Source organism: Varanus komodoensis, unplaced genomic scaffold (assembly GCF_004798865.1).
Source record: "Varanus komodoensis strain SLA01 unplaced genomic scaffold, ASM479886v1 scaffold34_1, whole genome shotgun sequence".
NCBI classification, from domain to species: domain Eukaryota; kingdom Metazoa; phylum Chordata; class Lepidosauria; order Squamata; family Varanidae; genus Varanus; species Varanus komodoensis.
This window is the reverse complement of record NW_025335854.1, coordinates 9,344,384-9,358,437: the sequence shown is the minus strand read 5'-3', so window position 1 is coordinate 9,358,437 and position 14,054 is coordinate 9,344,384. Positions and strand designations below refer to the sequence as shown.

The 14,054-nt window shown below is 44.4% G+C and overlaps 1 protein-coding gene across 10 annotated transcripts in view; it reads right to left on the bottom strand.

Moving 5' to 3' along the window:
* Nucleotides 1-13,561, bottom strand: part of RC3H1 (ring finger and CCCH-type domains 1) — a 55,908-nt gene extending 42,347 nt beyond the window's left edge. For all 10 annotated transcript variants that reach the window (XM_044439088.1, XM_044439090.1, XM_044439091.1 and 7 more), the window contains exon 1: nt 13,423-13,561. The gene's annotated coding sequence lies outside the window, so the exon portion shown is untranslated. The remainder of the gene's footprint in view (nt 1-13,422) is intronic.
* Nucleotides 13,562-14,054: the final 493 nt, after the last annotated feature.

The following is a 14,054-nucleotide window of genomic DNA, read 5'->3' as shown; positions in this document are numbered from 1 at the left end:
AAAATTACAGAACGGATTAACCTTATTTACATTGACCCTTATGGGGAAATTTAACTTGGGTCACAACCATTTTGGGTCACAACCAGAATCCTGGAACGGATTAACTTCGTGAGCCAAGGTACCACTGAACTTGAAAGGTGCAGCCTGACTCCCAAGTTACCAAGTTTAACAGAAGTGAGGCAAAAGAGGTATGAAGAACAGCGTGTCTGTGGCAACCAAATTAGCAGGTTTAGGGATTGCGGGTGATGAAACTGGCTCATGGAGCAGCTCCAACCGGCCTGCCAGGAAAGCTAGTTGATGACCAGCACCCACAAGCTTCACAAGACAAATATAAGTATTGCCTCTGACTCAGTATTTGGTAAGCAACTTTCTGAAATTCTATTGCTATTTTTTACGAAACAAGTACTTCTCCTCCTGCTTTATACTATACTTGGTCTGCTCTTTAATCATATAGACCACAAACAGCCATGACATTGTGAGAGCTCACCACAGGAGAACAATAAATGAAAAGTGAATGAAGAAAGCATTAATCAGAGTATCTCAGTAATTGCATAATTATAGTATTTCGGATCCCTGCCCCGCCCCCCCAAAAAAAGATGTGGGCAACTACTGGTGACTTAGCACAAGCTGAAAAACGCTTTTGCTTTGTTGCGTTCTCTAAAAAATGCAGAGAACTTGGGAGGGGAAGGTAATCTTTGACTTCGCACTGGGCAGGTGAAACAAATTGGGTGGAAAAGTTGGGCAGACTAGAAAAAAGGCAAACCCTTTTGCAGCAGCAAAACGCAGCAACACTTTACAAGGCGCTCAAGAGAACAATACAGCTTACTTGCAGAAGTTCACAATTTTTCTATTTCTATGACATGTTTCAAATGTTAACAATTCATCAGAAAAATATAAATATAATTCAACCAATCTATCATAAAATGTATGGTTTAAGATTCTATTCAAATACAAAATGTCATCTAAGCATATTTTAATATATGCCAGCTGTGTGAAATGCACACCATTTCTTGAATGGAAGTGAGAGCAGAGATTTTTTTTTTTCCTAATGAGATGGCTTGATAAACAGACTCTCTGCATGGTTTTGGGAAGACATCCATGCGACTGCACAGTACATCCCTAATGGAGATGGGTGGGGATTACCAGCTGCGTCTCTCTATGCCTTTCCCCCTCCAACAGCACTTTTATGACATGCTTGGGTCACAAGGCATCATGGTCAGCGCCTCAGGCTGACTAGGGAGTCAGTATGTACTTGCCATGCATTGTGAATCCTAGTCAACTGTCTCAGACACTGACAATGCTAGCATTTGTATAAAAGCAGGCGGAACTAAATCGCTTAGTACAAAGATGGCAAATGCCTAGAAATCTTTTTCCTTATGAAATCATCTCCTTCACTTGCATATTAGCAAGACAGACTGATAGCATTTTCCCAGGTGAAGTCTGGATATATAGAATATCGACTGCCTAAAGCTTCCTTTACAGAGACGCTACTAAAAATAGAATACTGTGCACAGCATAAAAATGGTTTAATGATAACACGTGAACAGACAGCCTGCATGCGCACCCCCAGCCATATTCCATGACCTGGTTAAATGGCCATGCTGCCAAACGCCAGAGAGCAGAGGAAGATCTTCGGCTGACACTGAAAAAAGGACGGCGCTGACACCAGGAGGGCCTGCGTTCGATCCGTAACTAGCTGGCTGTCCCCAAGGAGGCCTGCTCCCTCATGGACACCCTCTGAACCACCCCGTGGACTCAGGCGAAGAACACAATGTGGGCGAAGCTCGTGCCAGCGGAAGTGCCCACTTCTGGTGCACAGAAAATACTGAGGAAAGTCTGCATAGGAAACTCGGAAGGTTCGCGAGGAACGCAGTGGTTTGACATTAATCCAACATGGTTTTGCAGCTGAGCGTAATGGCATACACAACGAGTATAACTGGAAAGGAATTTGATTTAAAAAGTCGTGACATTTTGAAGCAAGTATGGTTTTGTCAGACATAATTTAGCTCTACAAATTTAATGTACTGTTTTCACTGCTTAAAAACCCTGCTAACGAGAATCCTGTATTTGTGGCATTGTGCACTAAAATTCAAGGGACTCATTCTCAGCTACATCCCACGGGGCAGAACTAAACATTTCTGGGGGAGCAACAAAAACCAGACACAAGTGCTGTTTCAAGAATGTATTTGCATTTGTCAAACAAGGGCAGAAAATCCCATGCGCTGGGGAAGTGGAAGAGCACACTTGTGTCAGGTTGCTGTTAGCTAGCTGTGAATTACTCTTCCGACTGCACTCTTTAGGTCATGATTCTGTTTTCACAGGATCACTTATTAGAAGGGTGGAGAGACGACCAAAAGAACTCTTCAGAAGTTTGGGCTATGCTTTTTTCTGAAAAGTGGGGGCAAGTATATTCACAGATTCATCTTTAACCTCTTAGACAGCTCATAAGAGACTGCAGCCACTGTGTGGTGAGCTTGTCCAGTCTTTTCCAGGAGAGGTGGAGAAGAAAGTCTTAAACTTTTTTTTCTTCTTACTGGACGAGACCTTCCACAGAAACACATTTCCCAGTGCAATTCCATAAGGTGTGGCTGAGGAGGGCCTGAAAGGAGATGCCTTGCTAGGTGTCCCAGAAACCAGAGTAGCTGTGAGATGAACCAATTCGCACCCTCTAGAAGATTACCAGATCTGATCAGCTTTTAGGATGGTGTGAAGTAGCCAGCAACTAGCAATCTAGCTGGGAATCTAAGTCATCCCCAGTGTAATGATCAGTAAGAGGGGAAATCTAAAACCTACTGTAACTAATAATGAAAAGCAACCATGGAATACAATCACACTATGGAAAAACAAAAGCAACTTAAAGATATTTCAACTTTAAATATCTTGCTGGGAATTTCAAGTTTATATCCCTTTGCATGTTGGAACTGAGCTGCTTTTCATGCCTGAGAACGATGGCGCTGGGGCTTACTCCTAAGATATGCATGGAATCGAGCTACTCATTTATATGTGCACACAGACATACATGATGCATGCAACTGCCCCATCCCACCATAATCAAGATGCACCTTGGAACAAGAATGTTATGTGCCCCTCATTCAATGCAAGTAACACTGGGAATGTTCAAGCCATCATCTGCATGTGAAAGTGACCTTCAAGCAACTACTTAAGCAATTACAATTTTATAGTACATCTGTTGGAGACTAAATAACCCTAACCCTAACCCATATTCTGCACAGGTGATCTGGCATCAGATTATTTTAAGACAATTAACTTTCTTTTAGGACAAGCATCCCCAAACTGGTACTCCCCAGATGTTTTGGGCTTCCATCATCATTGGTCTCAGCCAGGATAATGGTTAAAGAGTGTGGCAGTCAAAAACATATAGAAAATACGAGATGGGAAAAACTGGTTTAGAGTGTATATTACAAGCTTCAACATATATAAACACAGCCTCTTGAGTAAATTGATGATTTTACATTTACCCCATAATATAAAACACACACACTGAAATAAATTACCCTGCACACATCCTGTTTAATTGAAAAGGGGAATATATCTCCCTTTAGGGTACACCTCACATGCCCTGCTGTGGTTGATCAGGGTCCCTGAAATTCCACACTTGATAGTCACTTTCCTCCATCAACAGACAATCCAACTCCTTGATTCAGTGCAAGGGCAATATGATATGATCATCATCCTGTTATGATATTCAGAATGCCAGACTCTGTCCTTCCTTGAGTTCTTTACTAGTAGTGATGTTGTTCTAGCGCAAAAAGGCAAGTTACAGGATTGCTTGGAAATCTAAAGGTACTATTTTTTTCAGGCAGGCAACGTATTGGATTTTAGCTCAGGCTGATGATTCCCCCCTCCTTTCCCTTCTCTTTCTTAATTTCCATGCCTATGATAGGAAAGGGAAGAGATGTCTTTTTAATGGCACTTGCAGGAGATGGAGGATGCAGACTTTCTGTCATACTTCCTGGGCATGATCCTTTTCAGGGCATTTCTTACATCTGAAACAGTAATGGAGGCATGGCGCTTCTTCTTTCTCAAGCGTTCTGCTGCCAAGGATACCTTCTTGTAGAGGTCATGCACACAGAAGTGCAGGATGTTCTGGGCCTCATTGGTCATCCGAACACTGTCAAGCTGCAACTTCTGTACTCTCTTGGAAGGTCTTTTGATAGAGCGCTTCCTTCCACAGCCATGTTTTCTACGCCTTGCAGTCGTCTTTCCTCCTCTTGGCCTTCTCTGTCTATGCTGGGTTCTGCTTCGTTGCCTACAGCGCACCCGACTCTTTTTCCTGCTCCTCCGGGTGGTAGCAGCCATTGTTTGACTTTAAGCTCACACAGCCAAACTCCCTGCCTGCCTGAAAATACCACTGCCTTGCTTCTTGATGCATGCTTATATAGGGCTGGTTATTCAAATAAGCAACCACTTCTAAGCCAGATGATTGGCTGATGAGAACAAAGCTCAACTTAAGTGCCTCATAATGACCCAACTATGATTCATTCCTCCTGTACTGAAAAGGCCATCATACTAACAGTCCCAACTATGTTATGACAGGATATACTTGGTTGGCACAACTGGAATCCATCAGGATTTCTAGTTTTATATATATGTCTGTATTTACCACCAAGATGCCCTCTTGCTGGAGCCTCTTTGTCTATGATATACATTACAGATCACTAATATTATCTCAGCCATGTCCTCAGCATTTTTCCTTAAAGCCAAGATAGTTTTGTGCACACTGCAGCTGTTTTATTGACAGCTCAGAGCATTAGCTAATAAGGTAAGAAATTATGGGCAGATGAAAGTCACATTTCTACTATCATGAAGACTCAACAGCAGGAGACAAGACAGAGGCACTGGGAAAAAAACAACAGAAGTCGAGGCAAGATAAGAAAGAGTCCAAAGTCCAGCTGCAAGGTTTAATGGCAAGTCCAAGTCATAGTCATGGCAGAGGCCAAGGTCAGGAACCAGAAGTATATGAACAAGGCAAGGGTCAAGAAGAGGAAGCCAAGCAGAGGTGCTGGTACCTTAGGGCAGGATACACAGCATGGCAGGAAACATGGCGAGGGTCAGGCAAGATGTAGGAGCCAAACCACAGCTAGCAGGCAAGCCTGCGTTGCTGTGGCAAAATGGTAAGGAAGGATACAAGTGGAAATGAACACAGCAAGGGTCAGGCAAGGTGCTGGAACTGAACCAGAGCGAGCAGGGAGACCTGCACTGCCAAGGCAACAAGGCAAGGGACTGATTTGGCGAATACAGTGGTGGTTCCTTTTAGGATGCATTTGATTTAAATCACTAGTCAGTAAGACTAGATTTAAATCATGGCTTTGCACACATGCCTGCTTATCTGTAAGTAGAGGAATTTCATTAAAATAATCCCAAACTGGGTTTCTTTTATGGGCTGCTGCCATTACTGGTTATTTCCTCCAGGGAAAAAATAATATGATAAACCTCAGGCTGTACACAAAAAAGACCCAAAGACTTGTGCAGCATTCTGGTCAAAGGATTCACTTTCATTTGTACTGCTTGCCAGTTCCTCCACACACTTAGCTTTTTGTGCGTATCTATTCCACTCCCAACAATCTTCTTCTATTCATTGAATTTTTTTGAAATTTAACACCTAAGAGGTAACCGGTTGATTCTGTGTAAATAGATTCACAAAGGAACAATGCAATTAAGGTTTTTTTTCTCAACTATGTTTATTTTCTAACATTTTTGCTGTGAAGAAGAGGCATGTGAATCTTTGTAGATTCAAATCCACAGTTTTGAGAACTGTAAATCCAAGCACCTGTGATAATATCTCCTAGACATAAAATTTGCTCACTAATCTTACAGAAGCATCTGGAAGAGCATGACATTGTGAATGGATTGATAGAATTCATTTACCAGAAATTTTAAGCGTTGCATGCATATACAGTCTCATGCTACATAATTAATAATTAAAAATTAATCCTTTTTTTATGAATAACCTTTAGACTATAATGTATCTTAAATAAAGAACTATCTTGAGATAGAGTTTCCCCCCAAAGCATTTCATTTTTTAAAAATCCAATTTAAATGAAAAATCCATTTATTTTATTTTATCCACCCTGGCTGCTCTGGTTCTGGCCACCAGGGCAGCCCAGAACCTGACACCCATCCATCCTAACCAGCACAGACAAAGGGAGCCGCAGTTCTTCAAATGTTTCAGCATACAAGTTGCCCATTCCTGTAATGCAACTATATGCACAGCATCTGCATGTGTGTAAGAGTTCTACTCCAAACAAGCTTTAGCAAACTTGGACTGTCCATCTGGAAGTCAGTTAAAATTACTACCCGGAGTTTCTATTCTGGATTTGTGACATGCTGATACCGCTAGGGCTCTTACTTGTCATGTTCCAGAAATATTGATACTGTAGGGATCATGTGGGCACAGGAGACTTCTGTACACTTGCAGTATAGCCTACAAACTAAGGAACTCTTTTGAAAAAGAAAATTGCGTGCACTTGTTGATATAATTATAGAAGTCTAAAATATGTAACTAAAATGAAAGCATACAGCATCAAATGCACCAATTAAACTTTTTCAGTTGATGACAAGGACAAATCTTCATAAAGTAGCTTAATAAAGAATACAGATACAAGTGTACAAAGTCAATTATATAAATTATATAGTTGACAAGATTTGATTTGCTAAGGCTACAAACTTATGCAAGAAGTAGTTCCAGCACCCCCGCCCCCGCTAGCACGGCTTGTGCTGCTTCTGCAGTTGCTCATGCGTGCAAATAACTGTACACAGGGCAAGGGGATCCCACTCAATTCTAACTGACTCAAGTGAGTCTGGATTGGTGGCTCAACTGTACATTTGCCAATTCAACTTTAAACAGATTACCTGCCTACCCCAAAATTATTTTCCATGCACTAATTTATTTTGTGTATGAAAAAGGTGCTGAAACATTGCCCCTTGTCCCAACAGGACAATTTACCCATCATTTTAATTAAATTAATAATTTTAATAAATTAATAATTTTGAAACAGTCACATTTCCTTTTTTCCTCCTTTTTCTCTTTAGTTCTGAACGGTTATCATTGTTATTTCTGAGTTGTTACTATTGAATGTTTTGAGTTATTATTGAATGTTTTAATTGTATTTTATATTATTATTTTTTGTAAGCCATCTTAAGGCTTGTGCAAAGGACGGGGTAGAAATGTTTTAATTAAATTCAATTAAAAACAGACCAATTTTTGTCTAGGAAAATTTCAGTATTTTGGTGGTGCATGTTTCTATCATTCCCAGGGGATGTGCAATCTGCGTCATTCTGTTTTATATGCAAACAGAATGACTTGATGTGAAATTAAAATATGATTCTTTCCCTTAATGCTGAGGCGATTGGAAAAGAGTGTGAATCTTGTTCCCTTGACCTTGACTAAAGTACCCTGCAGCAGAATATTTTATCCATGTACTTTATGCTATGTTTCTTTCAGATATGATGAAAAGGCCACATGAGGTACAATGAGGTACACACACACACAAATCAGTTTATATTCAATACTAAGGAATCCTAAAAGTCATGAATGTTACAGATACCATATCGACATCCATTTCAATTATGCTGATCTGCAAAACTAAAACTTTGCTTCAATATTTATGACAAGTATTTTTTTAAAGCTTGATATTCTTTTTAAAGAAGCTGTCATCTGCAGTGAACTCCTGGGACAGAGAAGGCCACAAAATAATATAATTAAGGATGAACTGACATTGCTAAATTCTAAATTATTGCAAGGAATATATATTTCTAATATGACAACAAGAGCTCACTCAATTCTTTCATGCCGTTGAGGCAAGCCCCTGAAGACTGATTCAAGTTAACATATAAATAAAGTGAATACTAATAAAGCACAGCAATGTAGAATCAGTTCTTGAGGAAGTCTGATAGATTCTGTAAGTGGCATGGCATGGAGCCAGCTGAAAACAAACTCTACAGGACTATGGACAGCCCAGACATAATCTTTTCTGACAATATCCAGATCCAGCATTGCTATATACAGAAGTAAGCTGTATATAATGATGTTGACCAATAACATTTCAATCTTGTCTAGGTTTCGCTTCAGCTTGTTGACCCTCATCCAGGGTGGTCCAGCCCATTGTTGAATTTAAGGCAGAATTCAAGAGTTCCGATGGTTTACTTTACAGGCGACAAAGAGCAACAGAGTGAAGTATCATCAGCATATTGGTGGCACCTTACATCAGTGCTCTGAATGACCTCTCCCAGTGATTTCGTGTAGTTTTTAAACAACATGGGGACAAGACAGACCTATGTGGGACACCACGGGACAACGACTAGGTTGTTGAACAGTAATTTCCCAGTGCTACCTTCTGAACAGACTTGAAAGAACTAACAGTCTCCCAGTCTTATCTGGATTGTGTTTCAGTTTGTTAGCCCTCATCCAGCCCATTGTTGTGGTCAGGCACTGGTTCAGCACATCCACAGCCTAATCCGTTGAAAAGGAGAGACAGAGCTGTGCATCATCAGGATACTGACGACAACACATTCCAAAACTCTGGATGAGCTCACTCAGTGGTTTCATGTTGACGTCCCTCGTATTATTTAACAAGACTGACTCCTGAGGAACACTATACTGCAGGAGCCCAAGGGACAGAGCAAAATCCCCCAAGCACCTACCATCCCCATAGGAGAAGCATGCAAAGCCTCTCACACCCAATTCAGACAGCTGCCCCATGGCAGGTGGTGCCGAAAGCTACTGACAGCTCCCGGAGAACAAACAGGGCCACACTCCCCGTCTCTCTACTGGCACAGGTCATCACACAAAATGTCCAAAGCTGCTTCCATGCCATACTCGGATAGGATGGCGCGAACCTGGTTCTTAATCTGGTGGGTGGGGGGACCTGCAGCAGAATCTATAATTTGCCCTTTCCCAGAAATTATCTGAGATTCATATGTACTTTGCCACCATGTTTTCTGGGTCAGGGTCAGAGTCACGATACAGGATCAGCACTCTATTCCAAGTCTCAAGTCCAAAACATGAACTGAGCATCTGAGTGGCCAGAGTATTGGATTTTCCTATAGGAAATCTAAATTCCTGCTCAGCCATGAATCTCAGTGGTTGTATTACACAAATAATTCTTTTCCATGCTAGCTTACTTCATATGATGTCTGAGGACCCAAAATATCACTCTGACCTCCTTGAAGAAAGCGTGAGATACAAGTGCAATAATGAAGCAGCTTTACTACATTGTCTCTTTAAGTTGAATTTCACATTAATAAAAGCTTGTGGGTTCAAAGTGTCTACTCGTTGTGCAGAATAATTTAGACACTAGAAGCAACTTTTCTGGCTAACTCTAGGAAAGAGCAGATATAGCAAGATGGCCTTTTTAACAGGGCTACCAACCAGTTATAGAATTCTTAACTGGTTCTGATTCCATCTATTCATTGATCTGTCAATTTAATGTGCTTATCACCAAAAGCTTAATATACTAGCCATCTTCTGCATTAAATAAGTTCTAGCGACAAATGTGTATTTTTAAAATCAGCAGCCCAAATTTCAGGATGTAAAACCTGAGTTTTAGAATCTTTAAACATGAAAGTTTTATGTAAAACTATCAGTGGTTAAGTGACACTTATACCTCAGAAACAGCTAGGACTTGCTAAATGCATGTTTGAACAAGGATCTCAGGACAATGGCTGCCCTCCCTTTTGAAAGTCAAAGTCATCTAGAAATCACTACTGCCACTTCTAAGGAATTAGTGCAAAACAGGTGTATGTGAACTGATTAGGGCCTTCGAGCCTCTGCTGGTCCAAGCGTTCAATAGGCTGAGACCCATCTGGGAGGGCCTGTGGCTCAGCAGCAGAACAAAGGCTTGGCCTGAGGAAGGTTCCAGGCTCAAGCCCCAACCTGAGACCTTGGACAGCAGCTGCCAGTCAGTGCAGACAATATTTGGCAAGATGGACCAATGATCTGCTACAGTATAAGGTAGGCTCCTATGCTTTTAGGTGCTTAACATTTGTTTTTGCATGGACTATACATCTATTCTAGCAGATCTCATCAATATTGGGGTAATTCCACACGATGTAAAACTCGAGAAACTTCTTCCGTATTTTTGAGGATGCACCTGGGATTTGGGAAATCTCAATTTTTTCCTGACTTGACTGCTACTAGCATTAAATCAGATCCTCTTTTGCTTAACTTGATCAATGGGTTCCAAATTCCCTGTCCATTCACAGGCTGAACCCATTTTCCTCATGATGCCACCCTCCATTCAGCCATATGTCACCAATACCGAAGTGGTCGTGCAAATGGGAAGACATTCCCGTGAACTGACTGAGTGGCCTTGAACTGCATTACAACAAGTGCAATACTGCTTGTCAATCCCAGTCGGCATTGTCAGGGCTGGCGAGAGCTGTATTCCAGCATCTGGACTCACACGACTTCCCCAAGACTTGCTTAGCGGATGTGTATTTTAGTCATTCCATTCTGAGAAACTGGGGGGGGGGGGTAGTAATCAACACGATGGTAAGAGCAAAACAATGGCAATTATTTTTCTGAACTTAGGAACAATGTGTAGATCACAGCATTATCACACAGAAATAGGAATTCGTTGAAGAGCTGAGAAAATATTACTACCATGTAATTTAGCAGCAGCAACAGATTAGGATGCCTGTACATCAAGTTCAAGCAGCAGTTAATTCCCTATTATTCTTGATTTACCTACTATTGCACATTATGAGTCACACACTTTGATGACCTAGGCAGAAATACACATCTACTGCCAAGGTACTCCAGATCAGTCTAGTTTAGGGAAGAAGCTACAATAGCTAAGCCACTGGGGGCTGACAGGCCTTTGCCAATCTACTGCAAATTGTCCAGCAGCACACCAATGCATCCTAATCCACATTCCACCCTCCCCAGATACATTATAATACTGCAGTTATAGAACAGTTACAGTTCCCCTGAGCTCAGACTTGCTAAAGTGAATGTTAATTTTCATCAGAGTAACTATAAAGTTTACCATTCTGCCTCCATTTCAGTATATAATATATACTTGGAAACACTGGCATAACTCAAGTTTATTTTTTTCTAGTTGAAAACAAAGTAGGCTCAGCTGTATTTGAGTTACTATGGAGTGAAGCAGCACTAATTCCGATCTGCACTATTTAATTGCTTTTGAGAACCATCCTAGTAAACATTAACAAGAAATACAAGTCAGCAGCTATAAACAATCAAAATGACTGAACAGCAGGGCTGCATATTGGTGCAAGCACTGGACTGGGATTCAGTTCTAGCTCCACTTGGCCATGGCATTTACTGGGCAACTTTGGGCCAGTCACTGACTTGCAAAACTGCTGTGAGGGTGAAATGTAGAGAAAAAGGCCTATATCAGCTGGCCTGGGTTCCTCACAAGAGGGAAAATAAGGCATCTAAGAGCAGAAAAATAGAGAAACAGAGTGAGTCAAAAGGGTCTCCTGGGCCATCTAGTCTGACCCCCGGCCCCAGCCAGCTCCACTCATGACATGCCTAAAAGTAATGCAATCATGATAAAAATATATCTAAAGGGCCGGGTAGCAAAAAGACAAAGAGGCACTAGGCAGACCTTCCAGACAACATGACTCAATGTTGAGGGTGCTTTCTTCATGGTGACCATCCTCTTTATCCTCTTCAGTTATGCACAAAAGGTCTCTATCAACTGTGCTGTTGCCACTCAGAAGCCCCTAAATCCAAAGACTCGAGTTTCCTATGTCTGCCAGGCTGAAGGCACAGTGAAGGCAATCTTTGCCTCTTTCATTTCAGGTGATTTTCACTAGACATCTAGAAAGGACACTGAGCGTGCACAGGGAAAGTCCCTCTGGTCTCCACCCCATCGATGGTAATACCCCTCTGCCTACTCCTCTCAGGCTGTTTTTCCAACATCAGAGAGGCTGCGCTGCACTGGCTGAGAAACGGAGGAGTCTGAGGTTAGATCTCCACCTCCCCCCTTTTGAAATCTTAGACTCATTCTTAAGCATTCTATAGAGCCTAGGATCCTTGCCAGCCTGCTGGCTGGAGAATCCTGGGAGCTGTAGGACTTTTCTCTAAACATGGGAAAGATTGTGTAAATTAGGATTTCTGCTAAAATTGAAAAAGTAGTGCAATGCCTAATACTGTCATATTAAAATAACTACATGCTATCTTTTAAAACTGACACACAAAAGAATATCTTACTCTCTCAAAAAATGTGATGATTTTGCTGTTTCTCAGTTCTGAAATTTCTCAGATCTATGAGGAACAAGTAAGCAAACTTCCTTTTGTACATCAAATTGCATGGGTTCTTCACCAGCTGTTCTGCAAATGCCACTTTCTGCTCAATACTACCTTCCCCCTGTACCAACACCGAGTTATGTCTCGCTAGGAGTCCTGCAGGACTTAACAGTTCCTTCATTTCCTGGCAAGCAGCTATTTTTTCCTGTGCGCTGAGCCATGACAATGAAAAGCTATGTGTTCAGTAAATAAGAGAAAAAGAGGAATTCAACTGTATATCTCCAAAACATTTGAATACCCTTTCATTTTAAACACATTTTAAGTACTTATCATTCTTCCTCATGCCAAGAGCAGAGAAAAGTGGTGGAATTCAATAAGCCACAGACTGAATCAGGACTGTAAGTTGGAGGGAATGGAGACCAAGTGAAAAAAGACCACGACCAATATTATGGGGGATTTTTGCATGCATGACCAACTCACAATGTAGGGTGACGGCGAACATGCGCTCTTCCCTATACGCACCAACTAGCTATTCGCGCAAATACAAAGGATAATTAGGAGCATACTGCAATATGCGCGACAATAGGCCACTGTACGGAGCGAAACACACTGCAAGCCAGTACCATGCCTGGGACCCTGGACTCTGCAGCGATCCCCACCCTCGTGGCCGGACTGCACCTTGCCTCGGGATCTCAAAAGCCCGTTTCCCGGCCCGCACCCCAAGTGGGGGCACGTCCCCCGAATGCACCGATTTCCGAGCGGACATGCCCGCACACGCGTAGGCCGGAGGCCATTCCTCCGCGGCTCAGAAGGCTTCCCCACCAGGCCAAGGCGCCGAGGGAGCGTTTGAGGACGGCCACCTTGCTCCCTTTTCATGCCCCCGGCCGGCACCACGAGAGGCCCACGCGTCAAAGGCGCCTCCTCCTCCTCCGCCCGCCCTCCAGGCCGGCTCCTGGGCGCAGCGAGGCGGGGACGGCAGAAATCGAGCCCGGCAGAAGCCTGAGGCCTACGCCGACGCGAGGGCAGCCGGGAAGTGACGCGAGGAGGGCGGCGAGGAGGAGGCCCGCGGAAGGGCCCCGGGGGCCCGCGAGGAGCAGCGCTCCCCGGGAAGGGAAGGGGCGCCGTCCATCCCCCGCCAGCCGCGCAGGCCGCAGCCTCCGCCCCATTGTTCCCGGGCGCCCGCTCACCTCGCGCCGCGGCTCTTCTCAGCTCCGGGCCACGGACGCGGCCGCCGCCGCGCCCCCCACTCCCGCCGCCGCCGCCGTCCCCCGCTGAGCGCGCCGGCTGGCCCCGGCCTCCGCTCCCGGGCCCGCTGCGGCTGCCGCGGCCGCCTCTGCGGCGGGGGCCATCTTGGGTGCTGCCTCTCCGGGCCTCCGCGCCGAGCCTGACTCGCCCCGCCGGCAGCCGCCGCCCCTTCCTGTCAGCGGGGGCGGAGCGGCTCGGCCTGGCCGCGTCGGGCAGCGCCGCCGCGGGATCCGCTGCACGGGCGGGCCGGCCGGGTGTGGGAGTCCGCCCGGGGCAGGGGGCGACGCGGGGCCGGCGGGCCGGGCGCGCCTCCCGCCGCGCGCGCACCTTGCGGGGCTGCTGCCGGCCGTCGACCGCGGCGCGGCGACCAAAAAGCCCTCGCGGCCCGCGGTGCCCGCACCGCCTTCTGCATCGGGGAGACCCCGGGGGGCACCTTCCCGGCTTGACCCGAAAGTGGCACAACTAACTGCGCCGGAGCCCCGGTTAATCGCTCGGAAAGAAATGAGAAGCGCCCCGCTACCTGCTGCATGTGCTCCTTGGGTGAAAGACGACACTTTGTTACCGCACGATCCGT